Genomic DNA, 18780 nt, shown 5'->3' on the forward strand with positions numbered 1-18780 from the left:
AAAAACACTGGAAATGGTACATATGTAGGTAATATAAATGAATAATGACTATCTTGTGGAATTGTAATTATATGTAGATTTAAAATGCAAGATAAAATAATGCAAATAGGTGAGAGGAGTATAAATGAAATTAAAGTATTGTAAAGTTTTAGCATTATCTTTATGTGATAAAAATAACTTGTATTAGACTGTAAGAACTCAGAAATGTGTATTATAATTTCTACTGTGACCACTAAAAAAAGAGGATGTATAACTATCAAGTTAATTATGGGAAATGGAATAAAAATATATCTGATTAATCAAGAGAAAGGCAGAAGAAAAAATAACTGCAAGTCAATTGTGTTGAGTAAATATAAGAACTCTCAGTAATTACACTAAATGTAAATGAACTAAAAGTCTTTTAGGGACAGAAGAATTTAGTATAAAGTTCTTTTATTTTGCCTCCTTTTTCCGGGTTAAAAAATAAGGACCATATCACAAGATACAACATTTACCATAAATGGGAAAGCTTTTTCTGTTTCTTCCATATCCTCTGCCTAAAATTTACAAATTTTATTGAACTCTTGTCATGATCTACAGAGTGGGGTGGGAAAATGAATCCAAATAATTTGAGGGAGAGAGGGAAAATAGAAATTATAACTAAGAAGAAAAAGTCTCTGGGAGAACTTCTAAATTAATTACACTCTTCACATCACTACTGATACAGTGCATGACACATTTTGATTTTCTGTGCAAATGCAACTAAAGGGTTAATTATGAACTAGGAAGATTTCAAAATAAATTCCCCAGGGAAAAGCTATCTTTAGTAACTCCAAGGAAGCAACTGAATTCAGTGGTATGTTATTATTCTGGAGTTACGAAGGACAGGAAATCTAACTTACAAATTTATCTCCCTAATTGTTTTTTTGATAACAGAAGATTTATCTCAGTATTTTCTTTTCTTTTCTTTTTCAAACAAAAGGTCTCACATATTTGGTTCAGAAGCATAGTAACAGAGAAAGATCATTTCCCAATAAAACATGTCTATTGTTCAGGTAGTAGTGATGTTTACAGAATGGTAACATATGAGCAAGTGACCATAATACAGCATAAATATGTGTGCCATCTCATGTGTGATCTCTTATAGACACAGCTGGCTACGTCTCCAGTGCCTCTTCTTGGAGTTGTACCTGATTTTATTACCAGTTTTCATCCAAATCCACTGGGGAGTGAGTCAATTCTGCTTTTGTTTCTTGGTCAGGCATTGTTTGATCCTGAAAGTCTTGTGAGAAGACACCATGATGGTGGAGAAAGAGAACTATCTCAGTATTTATTAACTGATACAAAAAAAAAAAAAAATCACATGCCATTCTTTTAGCTCAGTATATTTGTAACATTGATTATTTCAGGGACCAGTAACTGCTCTACTTACCTTTGAACATCCCATAATTTTTGTTTCCTACCATGAAGTGAAGAGAAAAGCCAAATTGCTAGATAAACCTGGCATGTGCCAAAAATAAGTAAGTATGTAAGTAAGTAAGTAAGTAAATAAATAAATAAATAAAGCATCCATGGCCAAGAAATGTTAAAAATCTGAGAATATTTCTGATGTATACTGGCAAAAAATATTACCCTTTATGCTCAAAATTTTAAACATTGTTTTTACTATTTTTTGATCTTTCAATCACTTGGAATAAAAAAGTAATTATAATTTTTATGTTATATGTGAATACAATTATTTAATATTTTTGTTTATTATTACTTATTTAGCTATGAATATATATAGTTATTTATGTCCAAAACATATAAGCTTGCTCAAATAAAAGAAATATACTAAGGACAGTAAACTTCACGTTCTGTTTCCCACAAACTTCAATTTTTAGCTATAAATTTTCAATAAGATTTGATTGAAAATATTAGATTTGATTAGTCCAGTGTATGGAAATGTGGGGTGTATGGGTGTGTGTGTGTGTGTGTACGCTCTTTGAAGGATGGACTGAGTGAAGAGATGGGCATTGGTATATACAGGAATTAAACATTAAAAAAAGTGCGTTGGCATTTTGAGAAACTTTTGTTTTTGTATCCTTCACACCTGGAGGAGAAGATGGAGAGAGGACATGCAGTGTCCACAGGCTCAACATCACTGCCCCTCTTCTAACATCCTCATTATGTCCCACTTCTCTTTGTCTCTTCATTCCCCCATCTGTCTCACTCTTCTGTTCTTTGTCATGTTGACTGCTTCCTCACCTTCATCTAGTGATGTCTAATTAGTAATAATATTAAAAATTAGAGGAAGTTGTTCCTCATGGTTGAAGAGAGTTATTTTCCTGGAAAAGATATTCTTTGTTGTAGCATGTCCCATACAAAGGAGAAAAATACATAAGACCTCTGTCAATCAGTTTAAACATTCCTGTGAATTTCATAAGTCTTTCTGTCTTTTTTTTTTTTCCTAGCATTCCTTGAAACCAGTTGCTTGGTTTTAGCCTATGATCATTTATTTCATGAGATTGTATTCCCACATTCTAGACATATGTTATCAGGATTCCTTGAGATTTGCACTAAGCAGTTTGCATTTGTTACTTCATTAATTCTTCACCAAAACCCTGTGGTGAATTAGAATAATAATTACATTACTCCAGATCTTGAATTTACAGGAGTCACTCTTGAATAAGAATAAGCGGGAATACTAAATATCAAATACCAAAGGCATACAGTTTACAGATCATATCATCTTGGTGGAAGAGCTGTGCCTATACAAGATAACTTACCTTAAATTGTGCCGATTATTTTTTAATTGTTGTTAATACATTGTTCCTATATATGTTTAGATTGAACAACTTATCAAACACAAGGCAGGTGAAAGCCTAAGTCACTAACACAATCATTGCAAACTTTGATCTTGAAAGTATGCTTTAAAGCGATGGGGGCAAATATTTTGAGATAAAAATGGAAACATAGGCAATAACAGTAATTATAAAACTTACCCTTGTACAACACTTTAAAATATCACTTACAAAGCCTATGTATTACAGTATCTCATTTGAATCTCAGGATCTTTGAAGTAGGGATTACTATAACCTCTCTTTCACAGATGAAGAAAATGATGCTTAGATCAGATATATGACTGAAACCCACTTAGTAAGTACCAAGTAGCTGAGTTGGATTTTGAATAAAATTTTTCTGACTCCTAATTTTATATGATTGTTTTATTGTATGTCTATAAACTTTAGAAGGGTTTTTGAACTGGTTCTAATCTTTGAGCTCCTAATAACATATGTTTAGGTTGCTATAAAATATATATACTTGATTTTAAAAAGTTGAGACTATATTCCTTTATTGGATAAATACAATAAATAACATCATTTTTAAATATACCATCCCACACTTCAAGAATTTCTGAAATTTTATAAGGGCTCTAGTGCAACTGTTAAGAAGTAGCATCTACCTATGCTTTGTCCCCTGAAATGGAATGTTTCCTTTGTGTAAATGTGATGCTATTCTCACCAGTCAAAGGAAAATCAAAATCAAAATGGCTAGATATATTTAGATATTCATTGAGATATTTCACACTAAATATTGATTCAGAATTACTTGATCCATTGAAATATGTTAGGATAATTTCTTGTGCTAGTTCACTACATTCTACTTAGGTAGACAAGTACTATCTTGGCTACTAGTATTAATTACAAAAAGAATTTGAATTTTTGCAGACAACAGACTTACGAGAAGTCAGAAGATCTACAGCAGAGCTGAATTGCTGGACAACAGTGAATTCTGAATAATGCATTTCAGTCTGTGTTATTAAAAATGCAGGATATGTCAGTCACACAAAACCCAGTTTTCATAGAGGGATCTTTTTCCATTCTCCACTGTGACTTACAATAGGCAGAGAAATTTTTCACAAATTAAAGCTAAAATCCATTATATGCCCTTCCTTCTCTTTCCAACTTCCTGGCAAAGATTTAAATTAGGTACTTCGTTGTAGTATATTACTCAAGGGTATCTAAAATATCCTCTTTCTATGTGCTGAATTGCATGTGCGTGGGTGTGTGTATCTCTGTGTGTTTAATGTGTGGGTTGAATATGAAGGTGAGTTAATGTTAGTAAGTGAGCACATAAGGGAAACAATTTTGCCTTCTCTCTTTACTTAGCCTTAGCAAATAGATTGGAAATAAAAGCATTGTCTGTATTTCTTTAAGAGACCAATTTTAGGAAAAGATAAAGTGAATCATGGAAATTCTAGCTTATAACATTTCTCTCTCAAAAATACATGCAAGGAAATCAGAACTAAGTTTTGAAAACAGTCATCGATTTAAATATATTTAATTTATAACTTGCTGCTGGAGTATTCTTTTCACTAAGAATTATTCCTACGGTCTTGCGTTTTCCTGTCACTTAATTCCTAAGTCCAGAGATTCTCCCCTGGCTCATCATATTCCAGGGCTGCCTTCTGTACTTTACACGTCTAAGCCTATGTTCTGCAGTCCCCTGGCTTGCTGCAGACCTGGGCTGGCCCTTCTTGCTCAACAGTTATTGACTTTTTCTCTGCTTTCCCTGGCTAGGTATATTTCTTCACTTGGCTTCCCTACTCTGACCAAACAACCATCTTATTTTCACTCTGTGATATTTAACAAATTGATTATATTTTTTCCTGCTTGCTTCTTTGGCCACAGCAAAGTGGAGAAAATAGAATGAAGAGAATCAAAGATTTTCTGAAAAAGAAAGTTCTGGTAGAAATACTGAGTGCAAACGTTGATCTCTCTTCTGACTTATAAAAATTAGGGGGTGTTATTTTGGCAGGGCTTTGGATCTAATTGTGAGGACATATTTTGGCCACCAACCTCCTCTTCTAAAAAGAAAAGTTTTCTTTATGTGCCTGTACGGAATGATTCCTATTTACATTAGCTTCACCTAACAAATATTTCACCTGATCACCTTTGCCCAGTCCTCCTGAAGAACACATTCATTTTTTATGATCAGCTGAAGCATCACTTACAGAATATCTCATAACCCTCCCACATGGAATTTTGAGACTTCTCATTTTAAATCTCCTCTATACCTCATTCATGTATTTATCCTAACATTTACAATACTCATCTTTATTACATATGCAGTAGCCCAAATGAAATTGTAAACTTCTTAGAAACAGTATTTGATTCCTTTCTTTATCCCAAGAGCTAAGAATACTGCCTGGCACCTAGAAAATGCTTAATCAATTTTTGTTGTGTAAAGACTGATGACAAGAGAGAATATTTGAAAATTGGGGTAAATAAAGATACAGAGCTTCCTGAAGAAGAAGTGGGAACCAGAAAAAAAAAAAAGAAAAGAAAAATCTATTGGGTTAGGAAGATTAAGAGGAGAGTAAAAATACAGTTGAAACTTGTATACTTGCATTTTCTCATCCACTAGTAAGGCTCAAAACAACCATGTGTGTGTTGGATAGAAATGTGGATTACCATAGCCTTCTTCTCTGCTCTAAGTGCATGAAGTAGTACCAAAAATAATGATGACAATCTTTATTGAGTTTTTTTCCAAACAAATTTATGACATGGGACCATTGCCATGATCCTCATTATATAAGTAAGAAAAATGAGGCTCAGAAAGTTTAAGTAACTTGCCCAATATTACACAGCTACTACCGGTGGAGCTTGGAACTGAAACCAGGCATTCTTGTTTCAGAGTTTGGATTCTCAACTCCTCAGCTACATGGTCTCTTGAATAGTGACAGCCTTTATGCTACCCTGACCTAGGGTAATAGCATCAATTACCAAGTGATGGTGGTACAGGTACTTTGAGTTTGTTTCCAACACAAGTGAAACATCTATGTTTATAACTTGAATTTTTGTTCATTCCTTCAGGTGACCTGTGGTACCCATGGAAGAGATGTGGGTATACTCAGATTAAAGGCACTGGCTACCCAGAAAAAAAAATTAAAAATCTAAAATTGGGCCTTATCAGTAATATATTTGAAATAACTGAATATACTCCTAGAAAAAACTATTTGAATTCATTTGAAGTTATAAAATATACATTATTATTTAGACCAGTCCTTCTCAAACAGTCTCTTCAGGAACAGTCTAAAGGGACAGTCCCTGTCTCATCACTGGCATCTTACGTGGAGTGAAATAAATTTCTTCTCTGTACAACTGCCACACAACTATCACACAGGTCCGCCAAACAGAAATCATCACGTGAGTTTGCCATCAGCACAACCAGACTATGTCCTGCTCAATAAGATTAGTTCATTACATTACTACATGCTTGGGTGTCTTTGCAATGTCAAATTGTGAAGATTTCTAAACACTCCATTTCTGTGCTGTACTTACCAGAGACCAATAACAAACAGTTTATGGACCATCATCATGCCACAGACCACACTTTGAGCAGCACTGATTTAGAGAGCAAAGCATAAGCCCCAGCAAAGTCTGGTGAACTCTGACATTGAAAATTAAATAAGGCCCAACTATGATGTGGTCTATTAATATACTTTTAAAAAATCCTTGCAAATGAAAGACCAAACAACAAAATTACTAATATTTACCAATGTTAATGATTTATGCGTAAAATTGTAGTAAATGCAACATAGTAGTATGAAGAAATAATATTTTAATAGATGTCACAGATACCTATTTTAGAGCCAAAGTTATCTTTGCTTAAAACAATACTTTGTTAGGAGTGCCAGGGTGGCTCAGTCAGTTGAGTGACCTATTCTTGATTTCAGCTAAGGTCATGATCTCAGGGTTGTGAGAATGAGCCCTGCATCAGGCTCCGCACTGGGCATGGAGCCTGTTTAGGATTCTCTCTCTCCCTCTCCCTGTGCTCCTCACCACCCCCACAGTTGTGCATGCCCTCTCTCTCTCTCTCTCAAGTAAAATAAAATAAAAACAATACCTTGTTAGGCTTCTTTGTGCAAAGAAGGTGAGACCAGAAGAAATATTTACAAAATGATCCCCCCACAAAAATACAAATGAATGGCTCTGCCTATGAAATGAACAGAAATTGGTAATGAGTGAGCAAAGAAAGGAGAGCCTTGCACTTCTGGTTATATAGTAGACCAGATGTCCTGAAAAATCCCTGTCTACAAAACATTAAATGCAAAACAAAATTGGCTGAAATATGTATTTTTAATTTTCTTAAATTCATGTCTGAGCTGGCAAGAAAGAAGGGAATTTCCACAGAAGACAAAAATGAAATGAATTTGAATCCAGACATAAAAGCAAGTGCTAAAGCTGGTGACTACCCTAACAGAGTTTGCCAATTCTTACAATTCAGAGTCTTGGGTTTTATAAGCATACATGAAAAAAAGGACACATGACTTTGATCTGTGTACAGTGTGGAATTGGGCCAAAGATGCCCATAAAAAGTCAAAGTGTTAAAAAGCAAAAGGATCGATGAGAAAATTTATCTGCACACAAAGGTGGACACATGGGAAACTGACTAGCTCAGCCTTACATTTGAGCGCAGAAAAATAAGATATCTTCTGATATCTTATAGGTGTGGGTTTCAAATTCTTACAAATAACATGACCTGGAAAATCCCACTTAAGATTTAATTTAAAATGGTCATGGGTTGATAGCCCCTCAACACCTACCATAAGAATATCATCCTGGGAAGGGCACATTACAAACCCAGTTGTCGTAGAATCCTCTAATGCATCATGAATGCCATGAGTTACAACAGAAACAAAACACCTGATGAAACCAAAATTGAGGAGAGGGGAGAGTGGAAGGAAACTAAATAATAAATTATGTGGCTAGAGTGCAGGAAAAATTTGCCAGTGATCTATACTCAGAGAATTTTTAAGAACAAAGATGTCTGCTATTTAATATTAAGGAGTTTGAGTTTTTTAATGATTAAATCCCCTCTGCAAACTCTCAACAAACTCTATGTATACAAATACCTTGAGTGAGGGATTGAGAAAATCTAGGAAAAGAGGCCTAGATCCCAAAATGGTTCTCTGTTAAGTGGAGGTGGGAACAGCGTTGGAAAGTCAGTTCAAGTGAAAAAACTCAGTGGAAGCCAGCATTCAGTTAGTGATATTAAACCATGGGCTCTCAGTCTCTCTAAAGCTCCCCAAACCTGGCTATCTATTTTCAGTGTTCATTTGTTTGGGATAAGTCCACATTTTCTATTATTCACTTAGTATAATACTTTAAATTATAGGGTCCATCAGGAAAGAAGTCAAAAGGGAAAGTCTAGGCGCCATGGTAAGGCTGATCCTTAGACCCTTATCTCTAGGGTAAGGAACCATGTTTCTACAACATGATGTTAGACTGCTTTGGCAGCATCCATAGAATTTATATTAATATGCTAAGATTTGAGTGTTTTAAATCTGTGTAAAATGCATGTAACTTTATATTTTTACAATGATGACATTATATTCTATAATTGACCTCAATAGATTCTAAACTTTCTATTTCATTTGTTGGGTACTGGGCTGGTGAGACCAAATCCTGCCCTTAAAAAAGGCACTTGGTTTTCTTGTCTTAAATTTTAGTCACATAAAGACAAAGATAAAAACAAAAACGAAAACAAAACTAAGGAAAAAGAACCGAAGACTTTGGTTGGTTATCAGGGTTAATTCACAACAGTGTTTTCTTATTCCCACATTTCCTGCCCTAATTATTGGGGAATAATTTCTTGGATGGTTTATGTGTTTTGTGGCATGGAGGAAGGAATATATTCACTGGCTTCTGTTTGATGTGTCTTTCTTCTCCTGATTAATTTCAGTTTCTCTCTTGGCTGGTATAATGAAAGTTCTCCTGTTTCTTTAGAAAAAACTCATAGTTCTTCCTCCCAGAGGCTCCAGACAAGTCCCTATAACATACTCTGTCAGATTGCTCTAATGACTTCTTGAAACCCTTCTGTGTACCTCTCCAGATTTTATCTGTTGTATTTTCTACCCTCCCACCTTTGGAAATCTTTGCATTTTGCAAAGAATATCCACTCTCATAAGTGTCCTTCCACTTCTAAGCAATCAGCTACTTGGAGATTTAGTACAAAGGTTTTGTTTTGTCTGGCTTTTTATTATTATTATTATTATTATTAATTATTCCTTTTATTTCTTGACATTATCCCTACTGTCTACTTATCCTGGAGCTCTCTGCACATTTGAGCAATGACATTTATTTTGTCAGATTGAAGATATAACATAAGACAAAGAGATCAACTCTAGAGAACAGTCTGAAATCTAGGAAGGAGAAAACCCTTTGTGGCCTATTAGGGAGTAGCTGGGTTAATATTTAATAGATAAGATTAGAGTCAAAATGCTGTGAAGTCACAGAGGAAGGATCTAGTGCTTTCAATCCTATAAACCTAAGGTCAGGGGAAGAGTAAGATGACAGAAATCTGAAATAAGTTGAGGGGAAAGACAAAAGCAGAGAGGTTGATATTCTTCTGGTTTGGAACTCTGGAAAGACATGCCTTACAGGTTGTCATTTGCCAAAAAATTGAGTGGAGAGAGTAGAATAAAAATAGTAGCATGATATATTAAAGAAATGTCTGAAATGTACTTCACACATATCACCCTCCAGAATTCCTCATCAAAGTCATATGGCATTAAGGAAGATCTAGAATTTTCAAAAAGATCTTATGAAGGACTCAAAAGTGCTGAGAGCACTGCTGAAAGAGACAAGGTGGGTGTGGTTTCAAGACAAGGAAGGCACTGTGTGCTCCTTGCAGGTGGAGACCCTGTGAGGGAAGGAGGTCATCAACAGCAGATCCCACCAAACATTCTTGAGTGAGGAGGAAGCCAGCTACATATCAGGGAGGCCAGGAAGGATTTCACTGTGAGGATGTAGCAGAAAGAAGTGGAGCAGAGATATCTGTCCTCATATCCTCAGGGAAACCTGTCCATCATCCCATGCTCAGATGACAGCTGGGGAGCCCTGAAGAAAACAGGGTAGAAGAAGGGAAATCTTTAATGGTCTGAAATCACTTAGAAGAGATTATTTTCTGAACTGGACAATGACTAAGTTTAAATCTTGAATTCCCAAATATTGAACTACAATGGGGGATTTCATGAGCCAACTCAGTTCAGTTAAATAAAATTAATTCACATTTTTGTACCTCCATGTCATTTGTATTTAACCTAACATCATTTGTTTCCACACACAGAGAATTTTACCTGTATTTGTGTATGTGAAATTAAAGAAGAAACATTGAGGCAATTTTGATTAAATTTATGATAGCTAAAGTAAAGAAAAAAAATTACTATGTCTTAAAATTTTAAAATAATTGTGCAACTTTTAACTTCATATTTCCCATGTGGATATGACCCAAATAGAGTACGTTGACAGATTTCACATAAAAAGTGTCAGGGTATTCTTTAAACAACGATTATCTGACCAAATAAAACAGTACCATAAAAGCACTAAACTGTGATGCATTGCCTTTTTTTTTCTAGAGAAGAATAGCATTAGAGAATTCCAGCATGTTCTCTTACTATTAAATTAATGCCACAAGCACTACAAAGTCTGACCTGAACAAGAGAGACACATAACCTGTGCAAGAAATCTTTGCTCAGAAAGGGCAGTGCAGAACATGAGGAATAAGACAAATTGTCTTTTTGCCATGGAATATTAGCCTTTGTGAGCCCTGTAACATCTGCTTATGTTCTTTCCAAACAAGAAAATTCTTGAAAATTACATCTGCCCATCATTGTCTTTGAGTCTCCCTAGCCTTGAGCAGTTTGCCTTTTTGCAGTTGAGGAGAATTAGAAATTCTTCTTTACTATATGTGGCAGAGGTTCTACTTTATTATCATCTCACACACGCACGCGTGCACGCGCACACACATACAATAGCATACTAGCTGGCTAAACTAATGCATAATAATACAGAGCAGGAAAAAGGAGATCTGACTTCAGTCTCTGAGTCTGTCTTTGCTTTGCTTTGTGATCCTAAAAATTTCTATCAACATACCTAACCATCTCTCAATGTGGTAGTTCATTCTGGCAGAACACACTGTTAGACTGCCCTGCTCAGTACACTGATCACCACTAGCCACATGTGGTGATTGACCACTTAAAATGTGGAACACGAGACTGATCAACTTAAATATTAATTTTAATTAATTTAAATCTGCATTAAATAGTAAAAGGTAATATGTTTATTTTAATGTTATGCAAACAATATAAACTATAGTGATAACTTGTGTAAATGCAAACCATTGTATTAGATATGCATTATTGTATAACAAGGTACTCTAAAATTTAGTGGATTAAAATAATAGATACTTATTATTTCATAGTTTCTGTGGACCATGTAATGGGGTGTGGCTTAGCTGGGTGCCCTTAACTCTGGGTCGCTCACAAGGCTACGTCAAGGTGTTGCTTAAGATAGTAGTCATTTTGATTCTTGACTAGAGAAGAATCTACTTTAAGCCCACTCATGTAAATATTGTCAGGTTTCAAGTTCTCACTGACTATTGGCCTGAGAACAAATCCTTGCCACAGAGGCCCTTCCATTTATGCAGAGCTTTATTCTTTCAGAACAAGGGCTTTGAGAGAAAAAGTACAGAGAGAGAGAGAAAGACAGGGAAACATAGACATATTTTGTACAATAGTATCAGAAATATCAAGTAGAAAAAATTGTGATGGACTGCCTGGTTGGCTCAATCAGTAGAGCATGTGACTCTTGATCTCAGGGTTGTGAGTTCAAGCCCCATGCTGGGTTTAGAGCTTACTTAAAAAAAAAAGAAAGAAAAGAAAAAGTTGTGACAAAAGGTGTCAAAAACCCATACGTTGCTGAGAGTAATTAAGGAAGGCATAAATAGAGACATATCATGTTTGTGGGTTAGAGGACTCAATATTTCTAAGATATGAACTCTCCCTAAATTGATCTATACCTTGAATGCAATACCAATCAAAATCTCAGTGAGTTTTTCTGTGCATAATGACTAACTACTTCTAAAATACATATGGACATGCATTGGACCATGAAATGCATAACTTTGAAAAAAATTAACAATGTTGGAAGACTTTATTATACAGCTATGGTAATCAAGATAATATGTTATTGGTATGCAGATAGACAAATAGTTCAATAAAAGAAAAAAGAACTAGACCTACACTTATATGGACAAATATGAAAGATATGGCCCATCTGAGAAGGTATAAATATGGTACCAAGACACATCCCAGAAGACAGCATCCCGGGCTGAAGGAGAAGTTGTGAAAGATGTCCAGTGAATTATCATTTCAAAGGTTGTTCCTATTGGTTCAGGTAGCATGTAAATTCTGATGCAGGTGGCTGGAAATAGAACCTAAAGATCTTTCCTGATGTCCTGACATGCTAGGGCAGGATAAATTTAATAGACCATCTGGTAGGTATTTCTTGGGAGCTGCTGAATATGACAGTCCTATCTGCTGGGAATAAGTACTGACCAGATACATGAATGAATGAATGTCTGCTTTAAAAATGTCCAACAATCCCTGAATCTATGCTGAGAGGTTGCACCCTGCAGTGAAATTGACCTTACTGCCTAGTACTACAGCATAGGGTGCCTGAATTTCCTCATTATGTTATACCTCAGGAGGGTGTGAGCATAAAATGTCCTGCTCCCCCCCCAAAAATAGAGTCCTTTACTTTTTTTATTCAACATGACAAGCTTTTTTTTTTTAAGATTTTATTTATCTATTTGACAGAGAGAGAGACAGTGAGAGAGGGAACACAAGCAGGGGGAGAGGGAGAGGGAGAAGCAGGCTTCCCAGTGAGCAGGGAGCCCAATATGGGGCTCGATCCCAGGACCCTGAGATCATGACCTGAGCCTAAGGCAGACGCTTAACGACTGAGCCATCCAGGCACCCCGCTTTTCTTTTTTTTAATATGAGTTATGTATTTTATTTTTTTTATTGTTATGTTAGTCACCATACAGTACATCATCATCATCAGTTTTTGATGTAATGTTCCACGATTCATTGTTTATATTTAACACACAGTGCTCCATGCTATACGTGCCCTCCTTAATACCCATCACCGGGCTAACCCATCCCTCCACCCCCCTCCCCTCTAAAACCCTCAGTTTGTTTCTTGGAGTCCATAATCTCTCATGGTTCATCTCCCCCTCCAATTTCCACCCCCTTCTTTTTTCTCTTCCTTCTCCTAATGTCCTCCATGCTATTCCTTATGTTTCACAAATAAGTGAAACCATATGATACCTGACTTTCTCTGCTTGACTTATTTCACTTAGCATAATCTCCTCCAGTCCCATCCATGTTGATGCAAAAGTTGAGTATTCATCCTTTCTGTTGGCTGAGTAATATTCCATTGCATATATGGTTCACATCTTTAACCATTCATCTGTTGAAGGGCATCGCAGCTCTTTCCACAGTTTGGCTATTGTGGACATTGCTGCTATGAACATTGGGGTGCATATGGCCCTTCTTTTCACTACATCTGTGTCTTTGGGGTAAATACCCAGGAGTGCAATTGCTGGGTCATAGGGTAGCTCTATTTTTAATTTTTTGAGGCACCTCCACACTGTTTTCCAAAGAGGTTGTACCAACTTGCATTCCCACCAACAGTGTAAGAGGGTTCACCTTTCTCCACAACCCCTCCAACATTTGTTGTTTCTTGCCTTGTCAATTTTTGCCATTCTAACTGGTGTAAGGTGGTATCTCAATGTGGTTTTGCTTTGAATTTCTCTCATGGCTAATGATGCTGAACATTTTTTCATGCGTCTGTTAGCCATTTGTATGTCTTCTTTGGAGAAGCGTCTGTTCATGTCTTCTGCCCATTTTTTGACTTGATTATTTGTTTTTTAGGTGTTGAGTTTGAGAAGTTCTTTATAGATCTTGGATATCATCCCCTTGTCTGTGGTGCATGACAAGCTTTTCAGTTATTAAATACCTTATTGTTCTTTAGTTGTCCAGGTGACACATAGAACAAAACAATAGAATGATCTTAAAGATAACAGGAAATTAATCCTTCCTATGTCTATGTAAAATTTAAGAATAATAATAACTGAAAGCAAAGTGCTTATTCATGAAATAGGAACAAAAGAAAATGTTAAATACTTGTTGGTACTATTTTCAACATTAGGTCACATGGGATCAGCTGAACGTCTTTTTTTTAAAGGTATCAGCAATATATAATGGACTTAATTTAATAAATAATGATGAAAGTTTGGTTCTAGAATAATATTAGCTTTCTATACAATTCAAGGTAAAATGATTAGAATTCTACCAATTAAATACTCTACAGATTTATTCTCACATTTATTTTTTAAAAAACTTCTACATTTCAGGATTGTTACATATAGTACAAAGTATAAAAAAAGAAATAGAATAAAATTAATATTCTAGATTTTATATAAAATCTTGAATTTGGTACTTTGTTAATGAAGTCACCTGGTAATGAAGTGTGAGCAGTCCTCCCAGAGCAAGTCTGCAACCTCTATGGCTTACCCCTGACCTCTTTTATTTGAAAAAATAAACTTAGCTCCATGTCCTGAAGTTGAAAAAAAAAAAAAAGACATTGATGCATGAATGTGTAGTGAAATTTAAAAAGTATGAAATGACTCTTGGGAAATATACTCTTTCCATTAAAAGAAATAGGAGAGAGAACGCCAAAAATCCCTCTTTTTGCTTCTATGAGTTGTCAATGCACAGCAGAGTCATAGCAATGCTCCCTATGACAATACCTTAGCTGGTTTCTATTTTTAAAGTCCTACTATGCCGGCTGGCTGCTTCATCTGTAAGAATATTCTTATTGCTTCTTCTCTACTTCTGGATATCCATGGTATGCAAGCTTTAGACAATTTGTAAAGATTAACACTTTCTTAGTTTCAGTTTTACAAAATTCATCACTACTTCCAAACAAACAAAATATCTTCAAAGGCAAATCATTTATCTAGCTACTTTGTGGCATTAAATACAGACCACCCTAAGTAGCCCTTACTTTTAGCCCTGAATATTTTCATGTTGTTGGGAGACATTCTCCCTACAGTCATATTTTATTCTCATATAACATGGCCAGGCCCAGTTATTTGAACCCTTTTAACCTAAAAGAATAGCAACCTGCTCTGTTAGAATGAAAACACTGGGATTTGTAGATAATGATAGGATTTTAGAATAAACTGATAGTTCATGGGTCTGTAGACAGGGCTTGTTTGATTGACTTAGTGTTTTTTTGTTCATTAAATTTAGCCAATATTTTAAAAACAGATGATTTAATATGAAGATCCAATTTATAGTTTTTCCTCAAAAACTGGAAATATCACAATTATAAGTCTGAATTCCTACCTGGCAATCATTATATAAGTAAGACTCTCTAGTCTTCCCTCTTTATATAAATAAGACTCTCTAGTTTGTCTGTCTTCTTTCATGAAGCAGCTTCATTCATTCTACTCTTTACCTGACTCCTATATGGCTATGCTTTTTGGAATCCCTAGAGAAAATCTTCAGGATGATGGAGGATTAGAGAGCTCATAAGTCAGGGGCTAATTCCCCTCCTGAACTCACAATCCATTGAGAAAGAGAAAAAAATAAATCCAGAAACAAAAGATCAAAATACCAGCTTTAGTTTTAACAAAAACTGATTTAAAAGGTGTGACCTTAAATGTGTGCCCAAATGTGTTGGCAAATGTCCCCACCATCATTAACCCCATCTCCAAGTAGACTATGGGATAGACCATGGGATAGCCTACTCAAGGGTCTAAGGAGCGGATCCACATAAGATCCTTGCTTCATGTTGGTCTCAGGCAGAGAGAAGAGAAGAGAATGCTAATCTCCAGGGTTTTCATTTTCTTTTTAGATTAGCTCTGTCCAAAAAAGAAACTTGGACAATTAGCAATTCATTCCTTCCCCAAAGAGTGGGAATGGTGTGAAGAGAGGCCATGTGGGGAGGGCTCTCCATATGGAAACACGAGTCAAGGAGATGGTTTCTTTCCTAAAATTAGTATTCCCTAGTAAAACAATAAATGGGATATGACTTTTTATAAAGAGACACTGTAATAGTGGGTAGTGAGTGAAATAAACTTGAAAGGGTAATGCTAGTAACTTGAGAAGGTAGTGGTAGAGACTTCTGGATGCCAGTCAAATATCCTTTTCCAATTCTCTAACAAATTAAAAAAAATTTTTTTTTAAGATTTTATTTATTTATTTGACAGTGAGAGAGAGTTAATGAGAGCAGGAACACAAGCAGGGGGAGTGGGAGAAGGAGAAGCAGGCTTCCCGCCGAGCAGGGAGCCTGATGTGGGGCTCGATCCTAGGACCCTGGGATCATGACCTGAGCCAAAGGCAGACATTTAATGACTGAGCCACCCAGGCACCCCACAGATTAAAATAGTTTTGAATTTGCTGGGCACACAGCCACACAACTAAAGGACCAACTTCCCTCTCAACTAGGTTTGAGTAAGTGAGTAAGTCTGGTCACTGAGGTATAAGTGGATATGTGATATGGAACTTCCAAGAAGTCTTCTTGAAAGCATGGAAGAAGGTTCCCAATATCTATAGGTTCCCGATACCTATAGAACCATCATGCCAGTGCTGTAATAATCTACAGAATTATTTCACGTAAGGGAGAAATAGACATCTGCCTTATTTAAGTCATTGTTACCTATGATTATTTTTTATGAAGCTGAACTTAAACCAACTGATCGAGTTCAGTATGTAACAAATCATTCCAATGGGAGAAATCATGAGTTGACAGGTTAAAGTAGTTCTACACCATGTCTCTGTATATAATACAAGTTATAGGATGGCTTAATGTGTCCATTAAAAAACCTAGCTGGATATCTAGCTGCATATTTAATATCAGGTAACAAAGTATATGATAGAAAGCATATTATATACTGTTATTAACTTCTCTGCCTCCAGGCTTGCTGACCTGTCCTGTCTTTTCCCACTCTGTCCTCAAAAAGGCATGGAGCAATCTTACTAACAAAAATCACAATGATCACATAATCTCTTGTGTCAAATATTTAATGGAAAATCTTATGTCTAGGATAAGGTCAAAACCCTTTAGTATGCCAATTTCCTTAATGAGCTGAACTTATATTATCTCTTTAACCTCGTTCCCTGTCCCTCCTTACCTCATCTTATGCTATATGTGCCATACTGTCTCTTAACACTGTGTGTTTGTACATGCTTTTCCTTCCATTGGAGATACTTTACACTTTTACAACCATGTTGCAGAGAATGGCTATTCACTCCTCAATTCCATTTCCTCTTCCTTCCAAATATTTCTCAGCCTCCTCTTCTGCATGAGGATTGGATCATGTGACTAGTTTAGGACAAAGAATGTTGGTCAAAGTGACATACACAACTTTCAAGTCTAGGTGAAAACACACTGCCCTATCTTTCTTGTTCTTCCCCACTTGCACAGCTAGAAAGGATGGATTCTCAAACAGTGAAGCCACATTATTGAACGAAACTAGATTCCTCAGAGGAGAGTTGTCCTGAAGAGCCATCACCCCACATCATAATGTAACGTGAAAAAGAAATACAACTTTATTGCACTGAGACAGTTTGTTACCACAGCACAGCATAACCTGCTCTGACTAATGACATCTGACTAGTATTCTAAATCTTAAGTGTTTAAATCAAGCATCTCTTCCTTATGGAAGCTTTTCCTGATATACCTCCAACTTCTCAGTTTATGTTATATCTCTCAGCTGAATATTTCTGAAGCCTTCTGTGCATTTCTGTATCAAAAACTGTGGAAGGAATGGGAAGTAAGTGAGATTGGGCAGGAGAAGTCAAGATATAATGCAGGCTCAATGGCAGTTTTCACTGACTCCATGACCCTTCAGAATTGTCTTGACTCCAAGATTCTTCAGAATTGTCTTGAGTTGGACCAAAACAAACAGACCTTTAAACTCACACATCAGTCATTGGATGCAGGCTATCCAAGGAAAGAATTTGGCCTTGGTCAAGATGGCTTCCTACAGATGAGGCAATCCCTAAAAGGGCTGACAGATATAGCCAGTCTTCTGACACCCTTCTCAGAAACTGGACAAGATTGCTCTTGAATGGAGATCAAGGTCACACACCACAGTTTTCACGGCAGCGGTCTTTCCTCAATTCCAAAAATGTGCATTGCCCTGATACCACATGACCTTTACACATGTTCCAGTCTTGTCCTACTTAACACCTCAGGGAAATGAAGGTAATATTACATAATTAAGAAAACTCTGTTTTGCAACATACATGTAAAAGGAAATATTTAATTCAATTGTCTATAGTTACAGCAAAACAGGTAAATGAAATCAAATACACAAAACAACAATATAAATAAATTCCTCTAGACACAGAGAAGTTAGGCTGATTGTTAAAAAAAAAAAAAACAATGAAACAAACAAAAAACCTAGTCAAGGAAAGGAACATAAGAAATAAACATTGTCTCTTTGGCTGCTTCTGTATTTCCACTCCTTCCTCCCACAATTTCTAACTCAGAATTTGTTAAACAATAAACACTCATGAATGAAGACTGAATAACTGAGAAAGAACTGCAAGACAAAAGAAAAAGGGAAAATTTTATGGTGAAAGGGATGTAAAGAGTAGCAAAAATAAAAGGATGAAGAGAGAAATATTTTGCTAATCTCTTGATAGGCCATCTCAACAACAAAGGAAGACTGAATGCTATGCTAGGTCAGATGACACTGTACTCTTGAGGATGACTGCAGAAAGTCAGTGTTGGAAGATAAGGATCAAAATAAACAAACTTTAGAGCTAGAAAATGTTATGGGAAAGAATTTGTGTTATCTCTGTTGAAGGAGTCCTAAAGAGAGACTGATTGTTCTCCTTAAGGTTTGCAGGTTTTTCAGCAAAACAGCTTTTTGTTTATTTGCTTTGTTTTA

Source organism: Phoca vitulina, unplaced genomic scaffold, assembly GCF_004348235.1.
Source record: "Phoca vitulina isolate PV1807 unplaced genomic scaffold, GSC_HSeal_1.0 scaffold3, whole genome shotgun sequence".
Classification (NCBI taxonomy): Eukaryota; Metazoa; Chordata; class Mammalia; order Carnivora; family Phocidae; genus Phoca; species Phoca vitulina.